This window comes from Felis catus, chromosome D4, assembly GCF_018350175.1.
Source record: "Felis catus isolate Fca126 chromosome D4, F.catus_Fca126_mat1.0, whole genome shotgun sequence".
In the NCBI taxonomy this organism is placed as follows: domain Eukaryota; kingdom Metazoa; phylum Chordata; class Mammalia; order Carnivora; family Felidae; genus Felis; species Felis catus.
The window spans coordinates 58102059-58128311 of NC_058380.1; the positions used below are offsets into that span (position 1 = coordinate 58102059).

At 40.6% G+C, this 26253-nt stretch overlaps 1 long non-coding RNA gene across 3 annotated transcripts in view; it reads right to left on the bottom strand.

Annotated features, from left to right (window-relative positions):
• Positions 1–1183: 1183 nt before the first annotated feature.
• The window catches only part of LOC105261114, a 51459-nt gene continuing 26389 nt past the window's right edge, over positions 1184–26253 (bottom strand). For 2 of the 3 annotated variants that reach the window (XR_006589009.1, XR_006589011.1), the window contains exons 2-3: positions 15646–15748; positions 14577–14884 (exon numbers count right to left, since the gene is read on the bottom strand). This is a non-coding gene — a long non-coding RNA (uncharacterized LOC105261114). Of the gene's footprint in view, positions 1243–3294; positions 3424–5335; positions 5380–14576; positions 14885–15645; positions 15749–26253 lie in introns of those variants that run through there. The other variant, XR_006589012.1, reaches the window with a different exon arrangement.

Below are 26253 nucleotides of genomic sequence, written 5' to 3' on the forward strand. Positions count from 1 at the left end.
TGAGATCAAGAGTCACATGTTCTACCAACTGAGCCAGCCAGGTGCCCCTAGCCAACCACAATTCCATATGGTTTCCTTACTCTCTTTTCTCTCATTGAGATAGAACTTACATGTAGTAAAAGGTACAAATGTTAAATGTTCAGTGAATTTTTATGTATGGTGTAACCACCATCCAGTTCAAAACATAGACTTTTGGAAGGCTCCTTTGTGCCCCCCTCCAGTTAATATTTCCCCCAAATGTAACCGTTATCTAGTTCCTATCATTACAGATTAATTTTGTCTGTTTTTGAACTTCTTATAAATGGAATCATAAAATATTCGTTGGTGTCTGGCTTCTTTTGCTTAACACTATTTCATGAGATTTATCCATGTTGTGTGTAGCAGTTGTCTGTCAATTCCAGGAGTGGAAATGCTGAACCCAGATGGCATACATATATATACCTACCTTAATTTATACCACCAGAGCTGTTCAATATAGTTTTTCAATGTATACTCCTACCAGCAATATAAGAAAGCTCCAGGTGCTCCAAATCCTCACCCACACTTGGTATGGTTAGTCCTTTTAATGTAATCCATGGCGATGGCAGTCACCAACTCTATTTTGACCCCCCCCCCCTTGGTTCTCTGGTTCCCCCATCTGCTCAGTCCTCTGATCTGACAGCAACTCAGTGGACTCTTTGAACTTCTGACCAACACTTCCTGACCTTCTTTCCTGGAATAGAACCCTATCCTGTTATGAGCCCAGCCCCTGATTGAATCCTTGTGCCCACCACGAACAAATCTGATCTCTGCCACAGGCTGAGACCTGATTCCAGCACAGATGGAGCCCTAACACTAGTCACAGACAGGTCTCTACCCTAATCACAGATTATATTCATAGCCCACCATGATGGAGCTGTAATCACAGGGTGAACCCTGATCCCAACTGAAGTATGAGCCATGACCTCAGCGGCAGATTGAGCTCTAATCTTAGATATAACATGAGCCCTGACCTAACTCACAAACTGACCTGATCCAAACTCATACTGATAAATACAAATGGCTGAGAGCAATGTTAGAAATTATTAGAGAATATTAGGGGTGCCTGGATGGTTCAGTCGGTTAAACATTCCAACTTCGGCTCAGGTCATGATATCGCCATTCCTGAGTTCGAGTCCTGTGTTGGGCTTTGCCTGGAGTCTGTTTCAAATTCTGTGTCTTCCTCTCCTTCTCTGTCCCTCCCGACTCGCACTCTGAGTGTCTCTTAAAAATAAACATAAAAAAAGAGAAATGATTAGAGAATATGAAATCACAAGAATAAAATGCATTGTGAAGCGAACTACTATATAGTCTTTCCTTGGTTCACTTCAAATTTTAATTCTGACTGAATTTCGCTAAGTTAGGGAAAGAAACTATAATCAACCCCACCCTGACATGTTGTAAAGAACAGGCTGGAGGCGGGGGAGTGTGGCTCAAGGAAGCCTAAAGCTGAGCTAGCCCTACAGATGGAGATGGAAAGACGGGTAACCTTCTTCCTGTCCTCACAAGATGGCAGGTTTATTTTAAGGGTGTTTTTAACAGCTTAAAAAAAATGGATTCAAAGAACACTCGGGGAAGCCTCTGATTTTTGGGCTTCTGCCCATGGTGCTTTTTTTTTTTTTTTTTTTTTTAACAATGGTATTTAACTCCCAGTGAGATTTGTTCTTTCATTACCTTCTGATCATATTGCTTTTCATATCCTCTTCTTGCAGTGGCTGTTGAAAAAGGAACCAGAGTCTTCAAGAATGAATGTTTGGAGGCTCTGTTTGCCCTTCATCTGCTAGTCAGCAGCAAGTTGAGAACATAAGTTTCACTTTTTCTTATGGCCTGGAGAAAAATCTTAATTTCACCCTTAACACCAGGAGAAGGGCATCTGAGTGGACTGTGTCCTGTGCAGGATGGGTGAGCAGTCTACAGGGCAAAGTGGACCCTTCACAGAAGTTGTCTCTCTTGGACAAAAGTCCTGATTGTTTTGGGATGTTTGATTTCCTAAACAATAACTAGGTAAGACAACTTGTGAAAAGGGGCCACATGGTATCGTGGACAAGCACTGGGCTGGAAGTCAGGAGACCTGAACAGTTCTGCCACCATATGTAACCTGCTAACAAATCCCTTCTCTCTATATAGGCCTCCTCTCCATTTATAATAATGAAGTCTAGCTGTTTGTAACATCTTTTACATACATTATCTCATTTAATTCTTACAACAATCCCAATAAATTGGGAACAGTTATTATCTCCATTTCACAGAAGAGGTAACAGAAGTTAGGAGAAATTAAGATTCACCCAAGGTAACATAATAGTCATTTGGTTTGGTTTTGTTTTAGTTAAATGTTAAGAGTGAAGCAACTCTTTAATGTTGTTATTTGTCATAATTTACTCATTGGCAAACACTTACTAAGCATTTTCATACAGCAAATACTGTTTTTGACTCAAAGAGCAAGTCATTTTCAGACCTAATCTCCTTGGTTAGCGTGTCAGCTGAAGAGAATATGAATATAGCATTTTCCCTTTCTCCTCCTTTCAGGACAAATTTGGGTTAACTTTATGTTCTGTCTCCCTGGAAATACAATAAAGGTACAATGAAGGCTATGATATTAGGCAGCATTGTTTATGGTAAAAATAACTCCCAATTGGTAAAGTGCATGTAAGTCAGGATATCTAAGGTAGGAAGCCATGACTTTGGATCTCCCTAAGTGCAGTAAACTAATCTCCCACAGGGAATCTGAAAGGTGTGTCCATAGGATGCAAAGTATTGATTCTTATTTAAGATAGGTCATTTCTAAACTAAGGTTGTCACTACATGCACTGATGTAATCTTAACTCCTGGTACCTGAGCTGTCCCCTTGCAGGGGAGGCAAAAGAAAACTAATTATTAGATTACTACAAGAACTACTGAGGAGAAGTACCAGATGCTGTTATCTTGGGCCTTTGTGAGTTAATTTGATGCCATGTAAGGCCTATAGTAATTAAGTGAAACTCAATATCTAATTGAGCCCAATGACCACGAGAGTAGACATTTCAGGGGTGAATCCAGGTCAAATAATTTTGAAGATAGGATTCAACCCCTGTTTTTTCTGACTCTAGAGCCGAGGTTCTCCATCTTGTCTATAGATTGGACTCAAATTGAAATAATGTTGAACACATCTGCCACAATGGACACAGCAATGGAAAAGAACAAAATAGTGCTACTCACAACATAAGTGAATCTCTCCAACTTAATGATGAAGGAAAGAAGTCAGATGCAAAAGAGTACATACTGGATAATTCCACCTACCTGAAGTTCAAAAACAGGCAAACTCACTAGAATAGTGGCTGTCATTGACGGGTGAGTGTTCACTGAATGGAGGCACATAGGAGTCTTCTAGGTGGCTACAAATATTCTTTATCTTGGAATCCTTATGCACTGTTGGTGGGAATGTAAATTGGTACAGGCAACGTGAAAAACAGTATGGAGGTTCCTCAAAAAATTAAAAATATAAATATTATACGATCCAATAATTCCACTACTGGATATTTACCCAAAGAAAACAAAACACTGATTTGAAAAGATATATGCACCCCTATGTTCATTGCAGCATTATTCACAATAGCCAAGATACTGAAGCAACATTGGGTACCTAGGTGGCTCAGTCAGTTTAAGCCGCTGACTTTTGATTTCTTTTTTTTTTTTTAATGTTTACTTATTTATTTTGAGAGAGAGAGAAAGCAGGGGAGGGGCAGGGAGAGAGAGCATCACAGAGCCCAATGTGGGCTTCAAACTCACAAACCGTGAGATCATGACCTGAGTGGCAGTCAAGAGTTGGACTCTTAACCAACTGAGCCACCCAGGCGCCCCCCCCCCCCCCGACTGTTGATTTCTGCTCAGGTCATGATCTCATTGTGGGACGAAGCCTTGTGTCTGGCTCTGTGCTGACAGCATGGAGCCTGCTTGGGATTCTCTCTCTTGCTCTCTCTCTGCCCCTCACTTACTTGGTCTCTCTTTGTCTCTCTAAATAATTTTTTAGTTAAAAAAAATTTGGAAACAACATAAGTGTCCATTGATAGATGAATGGATAAAGAAGATGTACACATAGATAATGGAGTATTATACAACCATAAAAAATGAGATATTGACAACTGTGACAACTTGGATAGACCTAGAGGGTATTTTGCAAGTAAAATAAGTCAGATTGAGAAATACAAATACCATATGATTTCACTCTAAAAAACAAAATAAATGAACAAAAAGTAGAATCAGAACAAACTGATGGTTGCCAGAGGCGGTGGGGAGGGAGTAGGTAAAATGGGTGAAAGGGAGTGGAAGATACAAACTTTAAGTTATGATGAATAAGTCATGAGAATAAAGGGTACAGCATAGGAAATATAGTCAATATTATAATAGCTCTGTTTGGCGATAGATGGTAGCTACACTTGTGGTGAGCATAGCATAACGTAAAGAGATATTGAATCACTATTTGTATACCTGAAACTAATGTAACATATTTCAACTATACTCAAATACAATTTTTAAAAATTCTGTATCTTGATCTATGTATTGGCTACATGGGTGGGTGAATATATTCATAAAATATGTAAAGACAGAGTTAATCAGGGAACCCAGAAACAGTAAAATAGGCTGGATCAAGGGTGGGTGGGGTGCTTAATGGGAGGTCAGGCAAATTTGAGGCCTTGGGCTAAAGGCTAAATCTTCTAGGAAATTTCTTTCTGACTCTGCAGGGTAGAGAGTGCAAGCTCCATTGTGCAATAAGTGAACAATGTTTTAACTGGAAAGACGCAAGGCTTTGAGGAGAAGAGAAATAGGGGAATGGGACGTGGATGTTCAACTCCCAAGGAAAACAGGGAACAGAACCTGGGGCTGCAACCAAAAGGCAGCCCCAGTGTGCCAGGGGTTATTAATATGAAACACAGGGAAGTAACATTTTGTGAATTTCAAGTGACAATTTTGGGGATGATGGTTTACTTTTCATGTGTCTCTCTTTTTCCCTCATCTACTTTGTAAGAAGTTTAATTGCAAGGGAATTAAATAAAATAATTTATAAGGCCTTATTTTAGTCAGTACAAAGCCCAGACAGCACCTGAAGTTAGGTCCTGCCCATGGTTGAAATGGATTAATTAATTCCTGGCTCCAGGATGGGACAAAATTTCTGCCATGAGGGCCAAATTGGAAGGGAGAATCCAGGAGTCATGTCTTATAAGAAATTGCTGAAAAGATGGAGGTCATTGTCCTAGAGAAGCAAATACCTCGGAGAAAGAGACAGAACATGGGAAGTGTCTCTAGATAGCTGAAGGTTTTCCACATAAGACAAAGGACTTACTCAGGGTGACTTCAGAGGGGAAACAGGACCAGTGAGTAGAAATTCTGGAAAATAGAGTGCAATGAGAAAAACCTTTCATGAGGAATTGGAGATTTTGCAATTTTTCTAAAATGCAGTTTATTCATTTGCTGGGCTAAGCTCTAGGATACAAAGGAGAACATGACCCACAAGGTCCCTTAAAGAGCTTATTGAGTGTGGCAGAGACTACAGATTGTCTAATATTTATTCTCCTGTCCTACTAACAAAATTCTCATTTTGTTATGGACTGTAATATGTCCAGCTAAAATATCACATTCCCTGACTTCTCCTGCAGCAAGGAATGACCAGTAAAATGTAAACGGAAGTTGTAGGGTGGAATTTCCAGGGCACGTTCTTAAGAAGGACTGAGTTAGATAGTGGAGGTACCATTATAACTCTCCCCTTTATTTCTGCTGGGAATGCAGATGTGATGACTCAAGTTTTAGCTGCCATCATGAGTTACTCTCCACATTTGAATCTGTTAAGGATAGTAGAAGAGAAAGACATAAGGATCTTGGGACTCTTAATAACTGTGAAGTCTCCATATCAGCTCTATATTGATTTTCTTTGAATGTCTTTTATATGAAAGAAACAAACTTCCTTATTTTTAAGTTATTTAGGTTTTCTGTAATTCACAGTCCATATTAATCCTGATTCACTACGCAAAACTTTTTTCAAACTAAAATTGTATACAATGACAATTGAGATGTCTCTTAGCTCAAACAGCTGGATACTATGACTACTATTCTCCTAGGACCCAGTATCCTGTTACCTTCTGTAGGAAAATTTCCCAGATTCTTTAGGAAGATTCAATCTCTCCCTCCTTGGTTCTCTTACAACACTTTGTTTATTCTGCTAGGATAACACTAATTAAATTGAGTCTTATGGCATGTCCCTGACACATACATTTATGATTACTGTTCATAATTGGTTGCACAGGCATACCATAAGGAGAATGTTGAAATGGGGAGGGCACCTATGGTGCTGTCCAAGGTCCTGAACCTTCAAGCCATACTAGGGCAGTTTCTCCAGTCTCTGAAACACTAATTCTCGCCAAATAATTCTGGCAAGGTAAAGAAGAGGCAATAGCAGGCATAAACAATAAGAGCTGAAATAAAGAAGCAAACAGACAGAGACTAGAGGCTGCTCTGAACACAGCCACTGAGAGGGGGTCAAAGAAGAAAAATTAAAACACTTTTGAGAATTTCAAATAATGTCATCAGAGTTAAAAAAGATTGACAACCAAAGATGCGCCATAAATTGTTCTAAGTGATACAAACTGTGCGAGTTTGATATGAACAACTATATTTGTGCAGAAGGGAAACAGATTGTCATCTAGGTGGAGATGGCAGGAGGAGTGCTCTTCACTGGATTTATATCAGCATGCTTATGCTTTTTCTTTTCAATCATTATGTTTCTTTTTTTTTAATCTTGATAAATAGTTTGTAATTTTTATAAATACTGCCACACAAGAACTTGGATTGTCACTTATGTTTTACAATTTTTGCTGCTGATTTCATGTATTTTTTAAATTGATGACAAGAAATGTTTTCCCTTCCCCAAATTTGGAGAATGGGGTATTCTATCTTCATTTCCCACCTCTTTACAACCCATTTTCTCTGTTTGGCTTGACTAGCCAAGTGAGTTCCTCCTGTACAAGATTTTTACAGTGCTCTTGATTCAAATTCATGCTGGGTGTTTAAAAATGCATTATCTCAGTTAATCCTCTCAACAGCCCACAATATCAGTGTAATTATTCTCGTTACAATTAGATTCATGTCATGGATCTCTGAGGCTCTTCATGAATTGGATAGCCGAAACAATGAATAGTAATTCATAAATGTCAATGGTCTTTTGTAATTTACCTGTCTCTCTCCCAAAATAGCCTATAGAAACTTTGAGGTCATGAACTATATCTTATTCATTATTATATTTTCAACAATGTCTAGCATGGGTTCTGACACATAGTAGGGGCTCAAAAGTATTTTTGGAATAAATAAATGAATTAATAAAATATACAATAATTAGCATTGTATTTAAATCACTTAAATAGGATGCATTTATGAATAAAAGATCAAAGATACACAAGGGAAATCTCAAAATAGTCTTACCTGTGGTGAAAGGATTAGAAAAACATCCTATATGGCATTTCTACTGTGTGAAATAATGTATTCTTGAAAATTAAGACAAAGAACAGAAATCGTGAAATAATCGTCCTTCATATCTAGGTGTCACTCCTGTGATGAGCCAAAATGATTTAGCCTATTCTAGAGAATAAAAGAACAAGCCCTCCAGTCCCATCTTTGTCTCTTTCCTTCCTTTCTTCCATTGTCTCCCTTCTCCTTTCTCTCCTTCCCTTTGTGTTCCCATTTTCAAACATTTACTGTGATCCTACTGCATTAATGCACTATGAGGATTTCATCCTACTTTCAAACAGCTTACTCTCTAGTCAAGAGAAAAAAAATTCACAGATACCGGTATCTATAAACATAGTGGTAACATCTGGCTTTATACAATAACATGAAATCCACAATTTTCCCCAGAGCTGCCCTCTTGTCCAATGTGAACCCTGTCTTGGGAGACTTGCCTGATCTTATCTCCTGAGTACAGGAGCAAAGAAAATTCTTTTTCTCATTCTGTAAGTACCCATTTTATCTGGCTGAATTACAATAACAGCAAGGCTTTCCTCTGGGAGTAAGAGCTAGGGAAAGCTTCAGAATGGTATCTAAAATGACTAAAGCTACTCAAAAGAAAGATTGTTAACAACTGGGTTGTAACAATCCAACACAGATTGGACAACAATGCAACAAAGATGGTAACAACTTTTTAGCTCTTCAGGTCAACCCCCCTCAATTCTCAGATCTGGAAGCTGGGGTCCAGAGAGATGAAAGGATCTACCCTCAATCACACTGTAAATCAGTGGCAGTGCCAGGGCTCAAGTACAGGTTTACAGACTCCCATTAAGTATCCTTTCTATTTTCCATTATTTCTTAAAGTTCCCAAGGTTTACTCAGGGCTAACGTGTATAGCCACAGCTTTGAACAGCTCTGACATGACCATGATGTAAATGGCACCCTTAGAGTTTTGCATGCAGCAGCCTTGGTTTCACTGATGTGCTCTTGAGATTATTTTAAGTAGTGCAGAACAAATGTTTATAGATACTATAATTATCCATTTATTTTAATATTTAGAACACATAAAGAGCACATCAAAATTTGGCATTACATATAGGGACACTACATAAAGATTTAAAGTTCGTCTTAAAATTTAAGTTAAAAAAGTAAATAAATTGAAATTAAAACAGGGTTTTTTAAAAGTTTATTCATTTACTCTGAGAGAGAGAGACAGAGAGTGAGAGAAAGAGAGAGAGAGAGAACGCGTCTTCATGGGGTAGGGGCAGAGAGAGCGAGAGAGAGGGAGAGAATCTCAAGTGGGCTCCTCCCTGTCAGCATGCAGCCCTATGCAGGGCTCAGTCTCACAAATTGTGAAATCATGACCTGAGCCGAAATCAAGAGTTAGATGTTCAATCCACTGAGCCACCCAGGTACCCCAAAATTAAAACAGTTTTTTAAAGTGCTGTAAGTAGTTCAAGAATGTAGCAAAAATAATAAAAGTGGTATAGAGATTACTGACTTTTAGGAAACCTTGTTTTTTATATCATGCTGCATCCTCTAAGATAAGATAAAGGACTTTGACACATTTACCTGCTCAGGACATTATGAGAAGATAAAAAAAAATTTTTTTTGAGAAGACAACTTTTTTATGTGAAAGTGATGATTAAATAGTTGGAAAATACGTACATTTAGCAGAAACAGGTTAAACACAGTTAGGAGAGGATATTTTATACTTCATCCAAGAAGGATAGAAGGGAACTAGGTGGGAGAATTAGGCCTGCATTTTAGCCTGTAGTGGAAACGATTATATTTTCAAATATGCATTCATGTATTAGCAAAGGGTCAGACAGGAACCCTGTGACCTCTTTTCCTACAACTGAATGTGAATATTTATCAGACGAGCTAGGTTCAAATCGTGCTTCTGCTACTTCCCAGCTTGTGCCCTCTGTCATGTCCCTTAACCCATCTGAATTTACAAAAAAGCTGTGTGGTGAGGATTAACTATGAGATTGTAAAAATGCCTTGAAAGGAAGAGTGAGAGAAATCCTGAAGGAGAGAGGAAGAAAAAGAGAATAACGAAAGAGAGGAAAGCTAGGTTGGAGAGACTGTAAGAATGGGAGCTGGTAAAAGTGTCTCAGACTTTATGTGCCGAAATAGTCATTCTTGTCACAAGCTGCTAGATTCTCTTCTTATGAAAACATTTCTAAGGTGGCAGATGAATATATTTTTAAAAAATTTCCTGAAACATAACACTCTAACAGGATGTGTTAGAGAAATGCCAAGAAAAGAAGGCAGAAGGAGGTAAAGTCCTTGGATGAAGAGGAAGATAAAGTGATTTATGTACGGACCTACAGAGGAAGAAGTCTCTCCTCCACAAAGTCCTCCTGACCCGTTGGGTAGGTTTGACTGTCTCCTTCTTCGACCCCCACTACACTTACACACCTTCTACTAGGGTTGGTGCAATGGTTTAGGGACTTCTTTGTCATTCCCACTAGAAGTAAAGCCCTTGAGTGTTAGGACTGTGTCTTCTTCACCTTGTGTATTCCCAGTTTTTCCCACGGAACATGGCACATATATGCCTCGCAAATGTTTGTTGAATGAATGAGCCCAGATCACGGGACCTGAAACCCTGTCTCTTGAGGGATGAATGGTGTGGTTCAAGGAACACTTCTCCCGGAGAAGAGATAAATCTGGGGAGTTACATTCACTGTTTTCCAATATCTGAAGACTATTTTTTGGAAGTATATTTAAAATGGGCTCTATGGTTCCCATGGCACAGTTAGGTCTCAGAAAGCAAGTCTGACTCACTGTAAGAAATTCTAACCATGAGAACTGGCCAACAATGACATGGCCTGTCTCAAGGGGGCAAGAGCTTATTGCAGCAGAGACTAGATACCATTTTTCAGACACTAGATTAAATGATATCTGTAGTCTGCCTGTCTTCTATTCTTCATATGAGTCTCTTCTCTTTTGCTTGTTAAGTTTTTGGCTGATTTAAAACATTTCCCCCACTGGGCATCTATATCTATTCTTGGAACCATAGACCTCAGAGTTGGAAGGAACCTCAGAATTCATTTGGTCCAATCCCTTCTTTGTACCACTTTACATGGGAGAAAACCAAGACCCAAGTCAATTAGCTATATTAGGGTGGATGATAGCCTCACAACCCAGATCTCCAGGGTTCTTTTCATTGCTGACCAAGATATGGTACCCTTGTGTCTGAGCAGTATGACTCTCTTCCCTTTCCTTGCCCCTGCATCTTAGAGTCTCTCAGCAGGTACTCCGTTCCCCATTCTCTCACATCAGAATAAAGTTCAAAGAGAATTTGGAGAGTTAGTAAAGACGTATCATAATGAAAATGTCCTGATTTTTTTTTTTTGATAAACCATATTGCAGAGTAGCTAAGGGCCATGCACTTGGAGGAGAACACACAGCCAATGCACTGTAGAACGTACCCACCATCTCCATGAGCTCTGGTGCTGGGCTTCATGTGCCCGGAGGCAGAGGAAACCATTTTTAATTTACATGAGTGATATATGGGATTGAAACTTGAGGGTTATAGAGACCTGGATTCTAGGTACTCCACTTTTCTAGTTGTGTGATATTGGGCAAGTTAATTAACCCTCTGATCCCCAGTTTCCTCATGTTTAATATGAGAATAACTATACCTCCCTCCCAGGGGAGAGGTAAGGCTTACGTAAAAACAACAACAACAACAACAACATATATAAAACTCTGAGCATAGTCTTTTTTTCTTCCTGTCTTTTCTCAGATATAAAAATATCTGAGACTAAACATTCTCCTCAACATTCCAGCCTCTTCCCTTTCTATAGGAAACAATCCTGCTCAATCCCAATGTCGATCTCCGTGAAAACTTGCCCTGCACTCTAACTAGGTGACAATGCATATCACTTCCCTCTACAAGCTTGTTTCTCCAGCTGTAAATGAAGGCAAGAGAGGAAGGAGTGTCTGCTTTCTATTTATAGCAATCTGTTAACACAAGTATATCCTAATTTTGAAATGTTAAGAAATAAAAGATGTATAAAAATTGGGTTAGAATGCTATCTAAGGTCCCTCCCTGCTCTGACATTATTTGAGCCTGAGAATTTAAATCTCCCTCTCATCCCCACCCCCACTCCCATTTCCTTTTTCCATTCGTACCCTCTTTTTGGCCTTAGAACACAGAACTCAGCAACAGTGTGCTGTGCAGGTGGAAGGATTTTAAGAAATTTAGCTTTCTCCCCTGGACCCCCAGTAGGAACCAGTCCCAGGAATTGCTGTGGCTGGAATGTAGGGAAGCCCAGAACAGATCTGGTTGCTTCACTCAGCTGGAACACAGCCTATCTTTTAAACTTGCACACTTTTCTTTATGATTTCACTGTGTCATCTTCAGCCAGTACGCAATTTCCTTTAGGGAAATCCAGCAGCTGAGTTAGAGAACTACAGACCTAAAAGGATATAAGCTGGATTATAAAGCAACCAAGTTTCTACAAAAGCCTTGTGACACACCGTGTTCCTGTTCTGGTCTCTGGTTTTGGTTTCATTTTGTTTTGGTTTTGGTTTTGCTTTTTTGTTTTTCCCTTTTTTCTCAAGAGCCGAGTGGCTTAAGCTTTTCTGACCAAATGACATTAATTACCGTTTCTTCTTTGGCCCATTTTAGTAAAGAGAGGCCACAAGCTAGTTCTCCTAAAGATTTATAATTAATTTAAAAATTAGGAATACATATGAAAAGGCATTCCTGACTTCTGTGGAAAAACTTACACAGGATCCAGTAACAGTGAGGCCGTATTTCCTCATGGCAAAAATTGGCCTAGACTAAGTAGCAGCTGCCTTCTTGGGGCCTGGCTCTCCAGTTGACCTGTGTCTGTTCCTCCCTCACATCACCTGACCTGCACGGTCAATATCAAATTTATACTGTTAAAGATAGCCCACTTCACTAGAGCCTCATCCTTGCAGACAAATGAGTTTGTGACTCCAGGAACAGATCATAACTATGAATATCTGTGAATCACCAATCATACAAAGCTATTTGTAGTCAATTAGAAACATTTTAAATCCAGTTGATGACATTACAAGTGTCTGGATCTGGCACACAAAAGGCCCTCACTAAAGAGTAGTTGCTACTGGGGTGCCTGGGTGGCTCAGTCGGTTAAGCGTCTGACTTCAGCTCAGGTCACGATATCGCGGTTTGTGGGTTCGAGCCCCGCGTTGGGCTCTGTGCTGACAGCTCAGAGCCTGGAGCCTGTTTCGGATTCTGTGTCTCCCTCTCTCTCTGACCCTCTCCCGTTGATGCTCTGTCTCTCTCTGTCTCAAAAATAAATAAATGTTTAAAAAAATTTTTTTTAAAGAGTAGATGCTATTAGTAGTAGTAGAAGTAGCATTATTATAACTTAACTGAGGCGTATGTCGTCATTTTTAGGGCAGAATTGGGTCAGTGGTGCCTCTAAGAGAAACACAAATGAGACTCTACGGGAGCAGAAATCTTTAGTGAATGCCCTTGGAAACAAGATGGGAATTATATCACAACACATACGATTATTTCACGAAACTTCTCACTACAGATCTCTCCCCAGAGCTCCATCCTTCAGGGTGACAGCTCATTTCATCTCCATCTCTTCCCACCACTCACCTCCACCCATTTGCCTCCTCTCTCCCCCTCTCCCTGCTTCCCTTCTTTCTCCTGAAAAGCAGTCTGGTCTGCTCTCAGCTTCTGTTATGCTCCTGTTTCCAGGGAAAAGACAGTAGGCAGAGTATTTGTAAATACTTACATTTAGTGTTCTCTTCTTTTGTCTTTATCTCAATTATTAATATTTAAAGAATAATTACTGAGAAACTGTGGAAATCCTTCATTCTTTGTCAAATATGCCAGAGAAGAGTTTGTATAATTTAGACTGGGCTGGATTGATAAGACCTATGATAGAGGCCCGTATAAAGTACATTAAGGAGGTGGAGATGGGGGTACAAATGGAGGTAAATCCGTGAAATCCAGGCAATGCCCCACTTCCTCTCACTGCTCTGCTCTCCCAATACGTCACCCACCAACTTCACAATGAGTTCAGAAAAAGGAGTGGGAGTTTCAGGCGAGGAGGATCATTCCTAGCTGGCTTCTGGGAGGAGGAGGGGCCTACATGACGCTGAGTGGAATTCTGCCATCCAGAGCTTCTTCAGCCCTTCCCTTTCCTTTCATAAATCCCTGCTCAAACCCCTGTCCACCCCCACCCCAATAAATAGGCGGTTTGGTGGGATCTCTTTGCAAACAGACTGGAAGTGTTCTCAGCAGGAAAGCAACTACTCTTTTCACTTCCTTTCCTTTGCCTAGGGGTCTGTGGTGGGTGCAGGCTTAGGCCAAGAGGAATACAAAGCAATCTTTTTCTTTTTTTAGTTTTTTTAAATGTTTATTTATTTTTGAGATAGAGACAGAGCGTGAGCAGGAGAGAGGCAGAGAGAGGGGGAGACACAGAATCCAAAGCAGGCTCCAGGCTCTGAGCTGTCAGCACAGAGCCGGATGCGGGGCTCAAGTCCACAAACCCCGACATCATGACCTGAGCCAAAGTCGAAGGCTTAACCGACTGAGCCACCCAGCCACCCCTAAAGCAGTCTTTTGAGAAATACATTAGAGAGTCTTGGAACAACTCTCTGGTTGGGAATTTAAGGACTATGTGTTTCCTGTGTGACTTCAGGCTAGTTGCTTTCCTTCTCTGATTCTCAATTTTCTCTTCAACAAAATGGAGCTGTAATCCTATCTCTGATTACCTCACAAGACTGTTGGAAAACATATGCTGTAAAATGAGGTACTCACAGGGGAGTTGTCTCCTTGCTCTAATCCTGCTTTGCCACCCACAGTTACCAAAGTGACATCTCTTCTTTCCATGATACTTGAAGACTCCTTCCCATTGTTTTGAGGGTTTGGCAGTCTTTCCTAGTCTATGTGAAAATAGTCATAGTTTCTCCCTTGGATGTTGCTATTGTGAGATATAGGTCTAGTTTTTCAGAAAGACCTAGAGATGAAGTCTGTGCCTTTTGACTCAACGGACCCTGGGCATATCTCCCTCCTTCATTCATTTATTCATTCATTTGATTAGAGGGCAACCATTGTTCATCCAACACACTTTCTTTTAGCCTTTAATCTGCCTGCTGTGATGGGGACAGACTTAAATAAGCAAGTCCGGGGTTCAGGATTCTAGGAGCTCGGAGTCTTTCAGGGAGGCAGCTGAGTGACCACAGTTTGCAAAACATAAGATAATGGTGGCAAAGGGTCTCTATGAGCTTGCAGTTAAGATGTTGGCCTGAGACTGGTGGATTCATTTCCAAGATAGACTCACATAGCTGCTCAGGAGGCTTTAATTTCTTGCCATGTGGACCTCCCCTTGGTGCTGCTTGAGTGTCCTTAGAACTTGGCTGCTGGCTTCCTCCAGAGCTAGTGATCCAAGAAAGAGCAAGGCATAAAAGGCTGTCTTTTGTGACGTCGCCTTGAAAATCACCCTCCATCATTACCATGATATTCTATAGGTTACACAGACCACCCAATTCATTGTAGGAAGGAGTGGAGAGGAGAAGGGAGAAGAGGAGAATCACTGGGGGCCATCTTGGAGGCTGGTTACGACATGACCCTTGAAAAAATCTTTGGATAACTAAATATTTGGGTTCTCTTGGTCCTTTCATGGAAACTCTCTCAGTACTGGTACACTGTCTCTATTCCACCCCTCATCACACCTGATCTTGAATCTCTGGCCCATCACCATTTTTACATGTGTATAAAAATTCACCCTCGTTAACATAGAGTAAATGGAGGTGGGGTGATATCAAACAAAATGCAACTTTCAGCTGCCTCTGGCTCCATTTCTGACACTCCACCACCTTCTGAAAGCTCACTTTCCTGACACTCTATTCCTAGCTCCTTCTCTGATAGAGAGCAGGCTCAACATATCTTTTTGCAGTCCTCCGTGAATTCTGCTAAGTAATGTTTTCCCCACATTATTACAGAAGTGTTTATAAAGTGGGAGCCCAGAGTAGTTAATGACTGTATGAGGAGGAGGGAAAAGCATTGTTAAAGAAGGAACCTCCTTATCCCAGGTTTCTTGCATTCCTATGCTGGGAGTTCCTTAAAGGGAGGAATAGTAGCTTATGTGACTGGTGAGTTTGCAAGAAGGAATAATATATACAAGGCTCAGCACTTACCTCTCTTTTTTATCCTTTGGCACAAACCCAGATGAACCTGGCAGATATTTTAGTCCATACTTTGACAACTCAAGTATTATAGGAGATCAGCAACTGCCTGGAGCTGAGTGAGGAAAAGGTCACAGACATATTAGGAAAGGGTATAGGATACTCAAGGTATGTTGATGGTTTTACAGCTATATAACACTGTCAAAACTCACCAAATTGTACACTATAAGTATGTGCAGTTTGTTATGTCAATTATATGTCAATAAATGTGGAAAAAATTAAACAGATAAATGCAGAGAGAATTATGAAAAGAATTTTATAATTATGAAAAAGCATTTTATATAATTACATGATTTTATTATAAAAACCAATGGGAGTCACCTATAAAATTTATATACATGTACATAGAAAATGGGAAAAAATTGTTAACCAATTTAAAAATCTTTCAGATAAAAGCATCATTGTTTTTTAACTCATTTGTTAAAATTATTATAATTCCACATCTTCCAAATAGTTTGCAAGAATATGATGAAAGATGGATATTTACTAACCTGAATTTCAACAAAAAGCAATGGGAATATACAACTGAAAGAGGAAATCAAGTTTTGATATAGTCTTGGGTTTACATATCACCATGAGGCATCTTTTTTAGCTATGACAGCCTCAAAATAAAGCATCCAAAGAAGTTGAAATGAGAACAGACATTTACATTTCTATATCACAAATTATTTTTAAAAAATTTTCAAGTTTATTTATTTTGAGAGAGAGAGAGAGAGAGAGAGAGAGAGAGAGAGAGAGAGCGCAGGAGGGGCAGGCAGAGAGAGAATCCCAAGTACGCTCCGCATGCTGTCAGCGCAGAGATCCATGTGGGGCTCAAACCCATGAACCTGTGAGATCATAACCAGAGCCAAAATCAAGAGTCAGATGCTTAACTGACTGAGCCACCCAGGTGCCCCTATTTTTAAAAAAATTTTTAAATAATGAAATTCATTTAACCACATGGTACTGACTATAATATCATCGCTAACAAAAATGTTTTTCTATAACTAGTAGATAAAATAAAAATAATTTAAAATAATCTTAGAAACAATACTTGTAATAGACAAAATAAAACTTTAAATATTTTTTAAAATGTCTGCCTAACTGTACGACCAAATATTAACAAAGTCATTTGGCCTCAAACATAAGCCATATTCTCTTAGACTTTATTAATGATAAAAATGACATTTTTTATTCAATCAGCATATGAGATATGTTATCAATCTACGTATGAAATAGTTCTCAATGGGGCCTTCCAGGTGGCTCACTCAGGTTGAATTTCTGACTCTTAGTTTCTGGCTCAGGTCATGATCTCATGGTTTGGTTCATGGGATCAAGCCCAAGTCAGGCTCTAGCCTGGAGTCTGCTAGGGATTCTCTCTCTCCCTCTCTCTCTCTGCCCCTCCCCTGCTCTCTTTCTCTGTCAAAACAAATTAAAAAAGAAAGAAAGAAAGAAAGAGAAATACAGTAGTTCCCAACTGAGCAGGGAAAATGTGGGAGTCATTTATTGACCTCCCCGTAATAGTGGAGACATTTTGCTTGATTTTTGAAGACTGGATAGAAGGTCATCAAATAAAAATGTGAGAGAGGGCATTACAGGCAGAAAGAGGAGAATAATAGAAGATATGCAAACATTAAGGAAAGAACCTAGTCCATGAGGGAAATGCATAACTGTGGTATTTAAGATATTTAAGGTATTAACTGTGTATGTTGGAAAGTGGCAGGATAAGAGGCTGTTGAGCTAAGCCCTGGGTCTAGATCCACATTAGACATATGTGTCTTGAAAGTAGGGGTTCCCGCTGATTTCCTGGTACTTAGAACAATGTCTCACTGAGGGGGAAAAAATAAAAGAACATTTCTATTATGTTTAACGAATTTGAATGTTTTCCTGTGGGTGATAGGGTTTTAGTTCTTCAGCCTTTCTTTTTCTTCTGTGAACTAGCCCATATATTTTTTTAAAGTTAGCCAGAGCTGGTTTCTGTTGCTTACAATCAAAGAACCCTGCCTGATTCAGTCTCTTCAATATCTCTGCCATGCAGTATATCAAGGGCCTCCAAAGTACTTTCAGTAGTGGGCCAAAGTTCAGAAATCTCTGGGTGTGCAGCCATGGCATTTAAACTAATAAACATAGGGGCGCCTGGGTGGCGCAGTCGGTTAAGCATCCGACTTCAGCCAGGTCACGATCTCTCGGTCCGTGAGTTCGAGCCCCGCGTCGGGCTCTGGGCTGATGGCTCAGAGCCTGGAGCCTGCTTCCAATTCTGTGTCTCCCTCTCTCTCTGCCCCTCCCCCGTTCATGCTCTGTCTCTCTCTGTCCCAAAAATAAATAAACGTTGAAAAAAAAAATTTTAAACTAATAAACATGGAAAGTTAAGAGGGTCCATGCATGTACTAGATGGAAGTCCAGTGTGTGTATTTAAGTCAAGTATGTGGAACATATGAATGAGCAGAAACATTAAACACAACCTTTAGGAAAAGACAACAGCCAAGTGCAAACAAAAAGAAAGCAGAGTATGCATTATTCATATTACAAAATAAACTCAAGGAAAGCAAACTCTATTTAGATATTTACAAAAGGGAGAGCACTACATAACAAAGTTCGTACAAATGGGCCAAATCTCTCCTTACAAGAAGATTAACAACCTTAAATTTCTTTATTATAGAAATAAGAATGAAAATACCTAAACTGAGCAGTCAGATTAAGAAACATGACAAAGAGAAGGGAGTAGACAGAAAGAGAAAAGTGTTTGGCTGCAGGCAGATTCATGTGTGTGGAGTAGGGGGATGAAGAAGGGACTCTCAAATGCACAGATCATATGGTCAGAGAGGTTCAAGGACAACCCCAAAAGCTCAGTGTCACAGAAGCAAGGGAAACCGTTTTAATGAAGAAGTAATGAGTTACAGGGGTGCCAGACTGGCTCAGTTGGTGGAGCATGCGGCTCTTGATCTGGGGTTGTGAGTTTCAGCCCCATGTTGGGAGTAGAGATGACTTAAAAATAAAATCTTTTTTTAAAAAAAGAAGTAAGGAGTTGCAGAAATAAAGGAATGATCGGGGCACCTGGGTGGCTCGGTCAGTTGAGCGTCCGACTTCGGCTCAGGTCATGCTCTCGCAGTTTGTGGGTTAGAGCCCCGCGTTGGGCTTTGTGCTGACAGCTCAGAGCCTGGAGCCTGCTTCAGATTCTGTGTCTCCCTCTTCCCCCCGCCCCCACCCCCGGCTCATACTCTGTCTCTCTCTCCTTCAAAAATAAATAAACATTAAAAAAAATTTTTTTAAAGGAATGATCAATAGTATCCAATTCAAAAGAGAGATCCAATAAGAAAATTACTTAAATTACTACAGAATTTGGCAATTACTAGTAAGAAGTCACCAGGGTTTCTTCTGCACCTCCCACAGAAAGGAAAGACTTTTGCAGAATTCAAAGAAAGGTCATTGAGGCAGTGGCCAGTTCTTATGTTTGCCATTCAGCATCTCATTAGCCTTCTTATGGTAAGTGTGCTCCAATTTTTCTATGAAAGAGACATCACTTCTTTCTTCAGCCATGTGATTTGGGTGAAGCAGACACACCTCTATGTCCAGGGGTTGATTTGACAGACTATGGGCTGGATAACTTAACGCTCTTTCCAACCCTCTTCTCCCTTGGCTGCCTCACCCGTACTCAGTTTCCCAACCACCTTAAGGTGAGCAGCGGCAATGTGATCTATGGCACCAAAGAGACATGATATCTAGACAGACATGATAACTAGAACGGGAACATTCATCTTTTAAAAAAAATTTTTTTAATGTTTATTTATTTTTGAGAGAGACAGAGACAGAATACGAATGGATTAGGGGCAGAGAGAGGGAGACACAGAATCCGAAGCAGGCTCCAGGCTCCAAGCCGTCAGCACAGAGCCCGATGTGGGGCTCAAACTCACAGAGCCGTGAGATCATGACCTGAGCCGAAGTCAGAAGCTCAACAGACTGAGCCACCCAGGCACCCCTGGAGCATTCATCTTTTGGAAAAAGTGGAAGGATCAAGAGAACCACAGCTCTACCTGTCCGAAACCATGGAAGCATGGGATGACACCAGTAGCTGTGTGATCCCAGACTTTCTGTGCTATGAGAAATATAAACCCCTGTCCTCCTGTCCCTTGTTCCCTGTAAATTCTGTTCTCATCGCTGAATTAATCTCTGTTGTAGAAGACCTGTGACTTATGATGATGCTGACCTTGCCCCTGGTTCTGGAGGTGGCTGTGTGACTCAAGCCCATGGCAGGTCATGCAGTACATTTTCTTGATGACAGCAAATTGCTCAGGGATGGGCACCAGAGCAAAGTCAGGACAATTAGAGCCAAAGAAACTCAGTTTCTAGGATGTTCGTGTAAACTGTCATAGAAGCATATTTCTCTTTTCCTGCAGTAACTGAGCAAGAGATGGTGTGTAGGTGGAGCTGTGGCAGCATCTTGCCACCATGAAGGAAGAATCTGTCTGAGACTCAAGCTAGCATGGAAGAAGCTGAGCCCAGAGATGAAGAAAAGAGAAACTGGGTTCTGAGGACATAGCTTGAGATTTATTCAAGCCTTATTTGGGGTCACCCCTACGCCTAGAGTTTTCATATGTGAGTCAATAAATTTCCTCTTAGTTTAAGCCAGTTAGTCTTGGGGTTTCTGTAAATGAAATTGAAAATGATTGTATTTTCCAGTGATGGCTGCATCAATATATTTATCCCACTGCACCAGTGCTTTTCTTGCAATGACTGATATCCTTTCCACCAAGGTGGGGTCTGTATTCCCATCCCTTGAGTCTGGGTGGGGCTTGTGACTGCCCTGACCAGTGGAGGATGGCACAGTGATGCTATGTGACTTCTGAGGCTAAGACATAAAAAGGTACAGATTCCATCTCTCTCTTTCTGTCTCTCTTCCAACGTTCGCCTTTGTAACCCACCCAATATCTTGTGAGGAAACCTAATCCACTTAGAGAAGCCATGTGTAGCTGCAACCCACAAGCCCAGCTAAGGTCTCAGCTGAGAGCCAGAATCTATCACTAGATGTGGGTGAATGAGCCTTCAGATGATGCCAGCCTCCAGTCTTCAAGTCTTCCAGCTAAGACTGAGACATCACAGAACAGAGAGGCAAGCCATTCTGGTGGTGCCCTGTGGTGCCCTCTCTGGTGTCCTGACCCATAAAAAATGTGAAAGGTAATATATGATTATCATTGTTTTCATGTAAACTAAGTTTTAGGATAATTTTTCCTACAGTAATAGTTAAACTAATACAGAGTTCTAATTAATAGAATTCATCTTCTATGTGAGAGTGGTTTAAGAAGAATAGTGGAATGAGAAATAAGATTGCAGAGTGTGAGGAGTGAGTTGAAGATGAAGAACAAGATCTGGAAAGTAAGCTATTCTGGAAAATGTCCATGAAATCATGTCTGTGGGATTAGGAAAGGACGAAAAAACAAGTCTGAATCCAAAGCAAACAGCAGCCTTCATACTTCCGCTCATCATCAGAGGGCCAAGGCTCTGAGTTTGAAAGAATCCACGAGGAGGATCTTCGGCTAACAGGTTCTGTGCATTCCTCTGGATTCCATGAGGCATTAAGTATCACAGGTGGATTGGGGAAACCCTCAAGAAGAAGGCATTTATTTGAGGATTGTCTATTCAAAACCTCTAGCAGACTCCACCACCTACAATAAAGATCAAGGTCTTCCACCTGGCATTCAAGGGCTTCCTTGACATTTCTGTTTCCCAACTTCTCCTTCACATGCTCCACACTCCAGTAGAACCACAGCACTACAAACAGCACTACTTGATATTCTCCAAAGTGCCCTTCACTCTGCCACCTCTGAGCCTTTGCCCTAATGGGGAAAGAATTCTGGGGCACTAGCTGTGGTGAGAGGGCTCTTGAGAGCCTGTATTGGTTCTCACCTTGCCAAAGTCAAGAAGTTTCCTGGAGAGAGGGACCAACTATGTGTGGTCATAGGGCCTCCATTCTTCTCATATAATTTTTAAATACTTTACTTATGGGAGTATGATTTACATAGAATAAGATGCATAGACCTTAAGTGTACAGTTCTTTGAGTTTTGACAGTGGTAACCACCCAGGTGAATAGAATATTAAAATATTTCTATCACTCAAAAAAGTTCCCTCATTCTCCTTTCCCTTTCTAGTCAACCCTTGTGTAGCTCCCCTCCCTGCCCCCAGAAAACAACTACTCTGATTTCTTTTTTTTTTAATGTTTATTTATTTTTGAGAGAGAGAGAGAGAGAGAGAGAGAGAGAGAGAGAGAGAGAGAGAGAGAGAGAGAACCAGAGAGGAAGGGGCAGAGAGAGAGGGAGGCACAGAATCTGAAGCAGGCTCCAGGCTCTGAGCAGTCAGCACAGAGCCCAATCTTGGCTCGAATTCACAAACTGCGAGATCATGACCTAAGCTGAAGTCGGACGCTGAACCGACTGAGCCACCCAGGTGCCCCAACTACTCTGATTTCTATTACCAGAGATTAGTTTTGACTCCCTTTGAATTTTTTTTAGGATTTTTTTATTTTTAAGTAATCTGTACACCCAATGCAGGGCTCAAACTCACAACCCCAAGATCAAGAGTTGCACACTTCGGTGGCTCAGTTGGTTAAGCGTCCAACTCTTGGTTTCAGCTCTGGTCATGATCTCATGGTTTGTGGATTCGAGCCATGCATCGATGCTCTATGCTGACAGTGAGGAGCCTGCTTGGGATTCTCTCTCTGCCTCCTTCCATACTCTCTCTCTCTCTCTCAAAATAAGTAAATAAACTTAAAAAAAAAAAAAGAAAGAAAGAAAAAGAGTAGCAAGCTCTGCCGATCGAGCTGGCCAGGCGCCCCTAGTTTGGCCTCTCTTTGAACCTCGTATAAATGGAATCATGCCATATACATTCTGTGTCATGCTTCTTTCCCTCAACATGTTTCTGAGATTCATCTGTGTTTTGTGTGCACCAGTCATTTGTTCCTTTTTCTTGCTGAGTAGCATGCCATTGTGTGAATACAACACAATCTGTTAATTCATTTCCTTGTAGATGGACAATTGGAGTTGTTTGCAGTTTTTAACTATTGTGAATAAAGATACTATGAACATTCTTGAACATTTCTAGTGAACATTGGTTTTTATCTCCTAGGAGGGGAATTGCTGGGTCATTAGACAAGTGAATATTTGACTTTATAAGAAACTGCTAGATGGTTATTCCAAGTAGTTGTGCCATTTCATGCTCTCACCAGCAGTGCACGGGAGTTCCAGTTGCTCTATCCTTGCCAATATTTGGTATCGTCAGTCTTTTGGAGTTGTCAGTGGGTGTGAAATTGTATCGCATTATGGTTTTAATATGTATTTCCCTGATGACTAAAGATGCTGAGAACCTTTCATGTGCTTATTCATCTTATTCATATATTATCTTTTGCGAAGTGCCTATTCAAGTCTTTTTTGCTATTTTTTAAATTGATTTGTACCTGCAGCATTCTTTGTTGCCAGGGTTATAGACACAGAATCCAGAAGCCCACTTGGAATTCACCGGGCCCTGGCACACAGGTTCAAGGCCAGGTATCTATAATCAAAGCATCTGAATCTACTTAGGAGTCAGGCTACACAGAATTATGCAAGTGTTTCGAATTGTGTCATTTGGCATTGGACATGACACCCGAACAAAGGGCAGAAATTCTGAATATTATATTATAGTGGTAGTTCTCAACCATGGATACACATTATAATCACCTAGGGAGCTCTCATACTCCAGAGGTTCTGATTTAACTGGTAGAGGTGCACAGTCTGGGCGTTTAGAAGTTTTAAAAGCTTTCCAGATGATTCTAATATGCAGCCAAGGTTGAGAATCACTTATCTAAAAGGAAAAGCATTCATTCATCACTGGGCATCTGCTATGCTATTTTTGCTAAGCTGTCAAGCTAATTTACACAAAATTTTAAGCCTCTTTTTCACATAGGTAAGTGGTTTGGAGAAGCCAGAGATTTTAATTTATTTATCAGTATCAAGTATCAAACTGCAGAAAATGGACCGTGATCAGTTACTTCTCTTCCTTGGCTTTGTAATTTTCTCAAGGCCTCATCTCATTTATAATAATCCTGTTTGAAATGAGGATTTAGTCTTCACAGTTCTAGACACATTCACACAGCAGTTAACAGGAGAGATGTAAGAATCATCTTTACTCTTGTCTTAAGCTGATGTGGAGACATCCCATGTATTTGTAACTAATTGCCAAGTTCCATCCCACCAAAAGCCAGATTTCCAATTTGGAAAAGGTTATGTCAAAGTTATAATCTAGGGTAAGGGTCAGCAAACTGTGGCCAGTAGCCAAATCCTTCCCATAGGCTAAACGAAGTCTGATTGTTTTGTAAATGATGCAAAAATGTGAACTAGAAATGGTTTTTACATTAAAAAAATAATTATTTTTCAAGGAGACAGAGAGAGACAGAGCATGAGTGAGGGAGGGGTAGAAAGAGAGGGAGACAGAATCTGAGGGGCTCTGGGTTCTGAGCTGTCAGCACAGAGACAGATGTAGGGCTCCAACTCACGAGCTGTGAGATCATGACCTGAACCAAAGTTAAAAGTTGGACACTCAATTGACTGAGCCACCCAGGAGCCCCTCAAAAGTCTTTTTGAAAGAGTAATAACATTTATTTGAAAGAAGTCATGGTTATTTGTCAAATAAAATATTTAAAATCTTTATAAAAGCATTTCATTATTTTGTGGGTGAGTAAAACGCTACAGATATTTTTGATGATTGAGAATTTGCCTGCATGGTATTTTGCAGTGTTTTATTATGGAGAGGCTGCTTTCCTCGTTGTATTCTTCCTTCTTAGGATAGATCCACATATTCATATCTATGCATTCATGGGGCCATGAACATGTCTTTCTAGGGATGCCTTTCTTGCTGTTCATCCCTGTATGATGAAGAAGGGAGGTGGGGGAGAAGGAAGAAGTTTCTGGTAGGCAGCAGCAAACCATCATTGCAAGCAAGGTAAAGACTACAAGGAATCCCATAAGCAGGATTTGTTCTGTGGTTTCCCAGTTCGCACAGTTAGTCCTGGCACCATTTATCCTGCATATCCACAGAGTTCTCCAAGATTACTTCACTGTGGGAATCTCCTAGTTATGGTTGCCACTTCTCTTCCCAGGCTGAAGCCACCACAGAGCAGTGAAAACTTAGGGGGTCCCCTTCAGGCTATCATGGTCCTAAATGGTACCTGTTATTTGCAGGGGGGCTCAGGAGTATATTTAGCTTTTAGTGCTCTTGATGTGGCTGTGGCTTGTTTCCAGTCTCCAGGCAGGCTTGCAATGAGATGTGTTATCCACCTGGGTGGTCTGGTACAAAGTACAGCCAAGGGAGGGGTCAAAAGAATTTCATAAGGCTGAATAAATAGGCTTGGCAGGTCTTTCTCTAGAATTCCTTTTGTAGATCCAGTTCTTCCAGCTGGAATGGATGTGCTGGTAATGGAATCCAATCTTGGCCTGGAAGCCCGCTGAAGCCCATGGTCTTTTAAATTGCAGTTTGCATGTATATTGTAATTGGAAATGGCTCCACTATTGAAGGCTGTCTTGTTACAAAGTTTACTCAGTCCTTGCTTTGCAGGCTACTTGCCAGAGTTTTGGGGGTGACACAGAATATGTGGTTGAAATTTGACATGAGGGGCGCCTGGATGGCTTAGTCAGTTAAGTGTCTGACTTCGGCTCAGGTCATGACCTCACAGTTTGTGAGTTCGAGACCCGTATCGGGCCCTGTGCTGCCAGCTCAGAGCCTGGAACCTGCTTCAGATTCTGTATCTCCCTCTTTCTCTGCCCCTCCCCTGCTCATACTCTGTCTCTCTCTGTCTCTCAATAATAAATAAATGTTAAAAAAAATTTGACATGAAAGTTTTTATACACATGTTGGAAAGTTAGTCCTGTAAAGTAAGAATCTTGCTCTGTACCCCTAGATCATTGGTTCTCAAACTAGACCACATACTGAGATTGCCTAGGGAACCCATGCCTGGGTGCCTCCCTCAGAGATTCTAGTTTAATTGGTCTCTGATATGACCTGGCCATCAGGAATGTCAAAAGTTCCCTAAGCGATTTCAATGTACAAATTCATGAACCACCAATTGCATTCTCATGACTCAGTCATTTTCGGACTAAAGTTTCAAGATCCTGTGAATGAGATAAATTCTAAGGGTTAATATCATTTTCTTCTGAATAAAGTAAGATTTAAAAACCAGAGCTGCATTATTTTTTCCAGCAGAATGTCAGTAGAGCTCAAAGTGGGAAGTCAAAGTGAGCATGGTCTAACAAACCTTGTTACCAGAAGAACCTTTTTTTAATAGACTTATAAAAGACTCAAACCCAAACCGAATGATATCAAAACAAACCACAGATGTGTGGGCCACATTTTAATTCCTACAATGATGGTGTACAGGTGGTGAGAGGGTGGGCTTTGGAGTTAGAGGTCCACAATTATAGTTCTGGGTTTTCTGATTGAGCCAAGATACAGAACAGCATGGAAGGGGTTTTTTTTTTTTGTGTCTCGTGTCCATGAAATACAGCCAGATCAACACTAAATCATCCTGCACACCTAGAAAACTGATTTGAGGATTAACA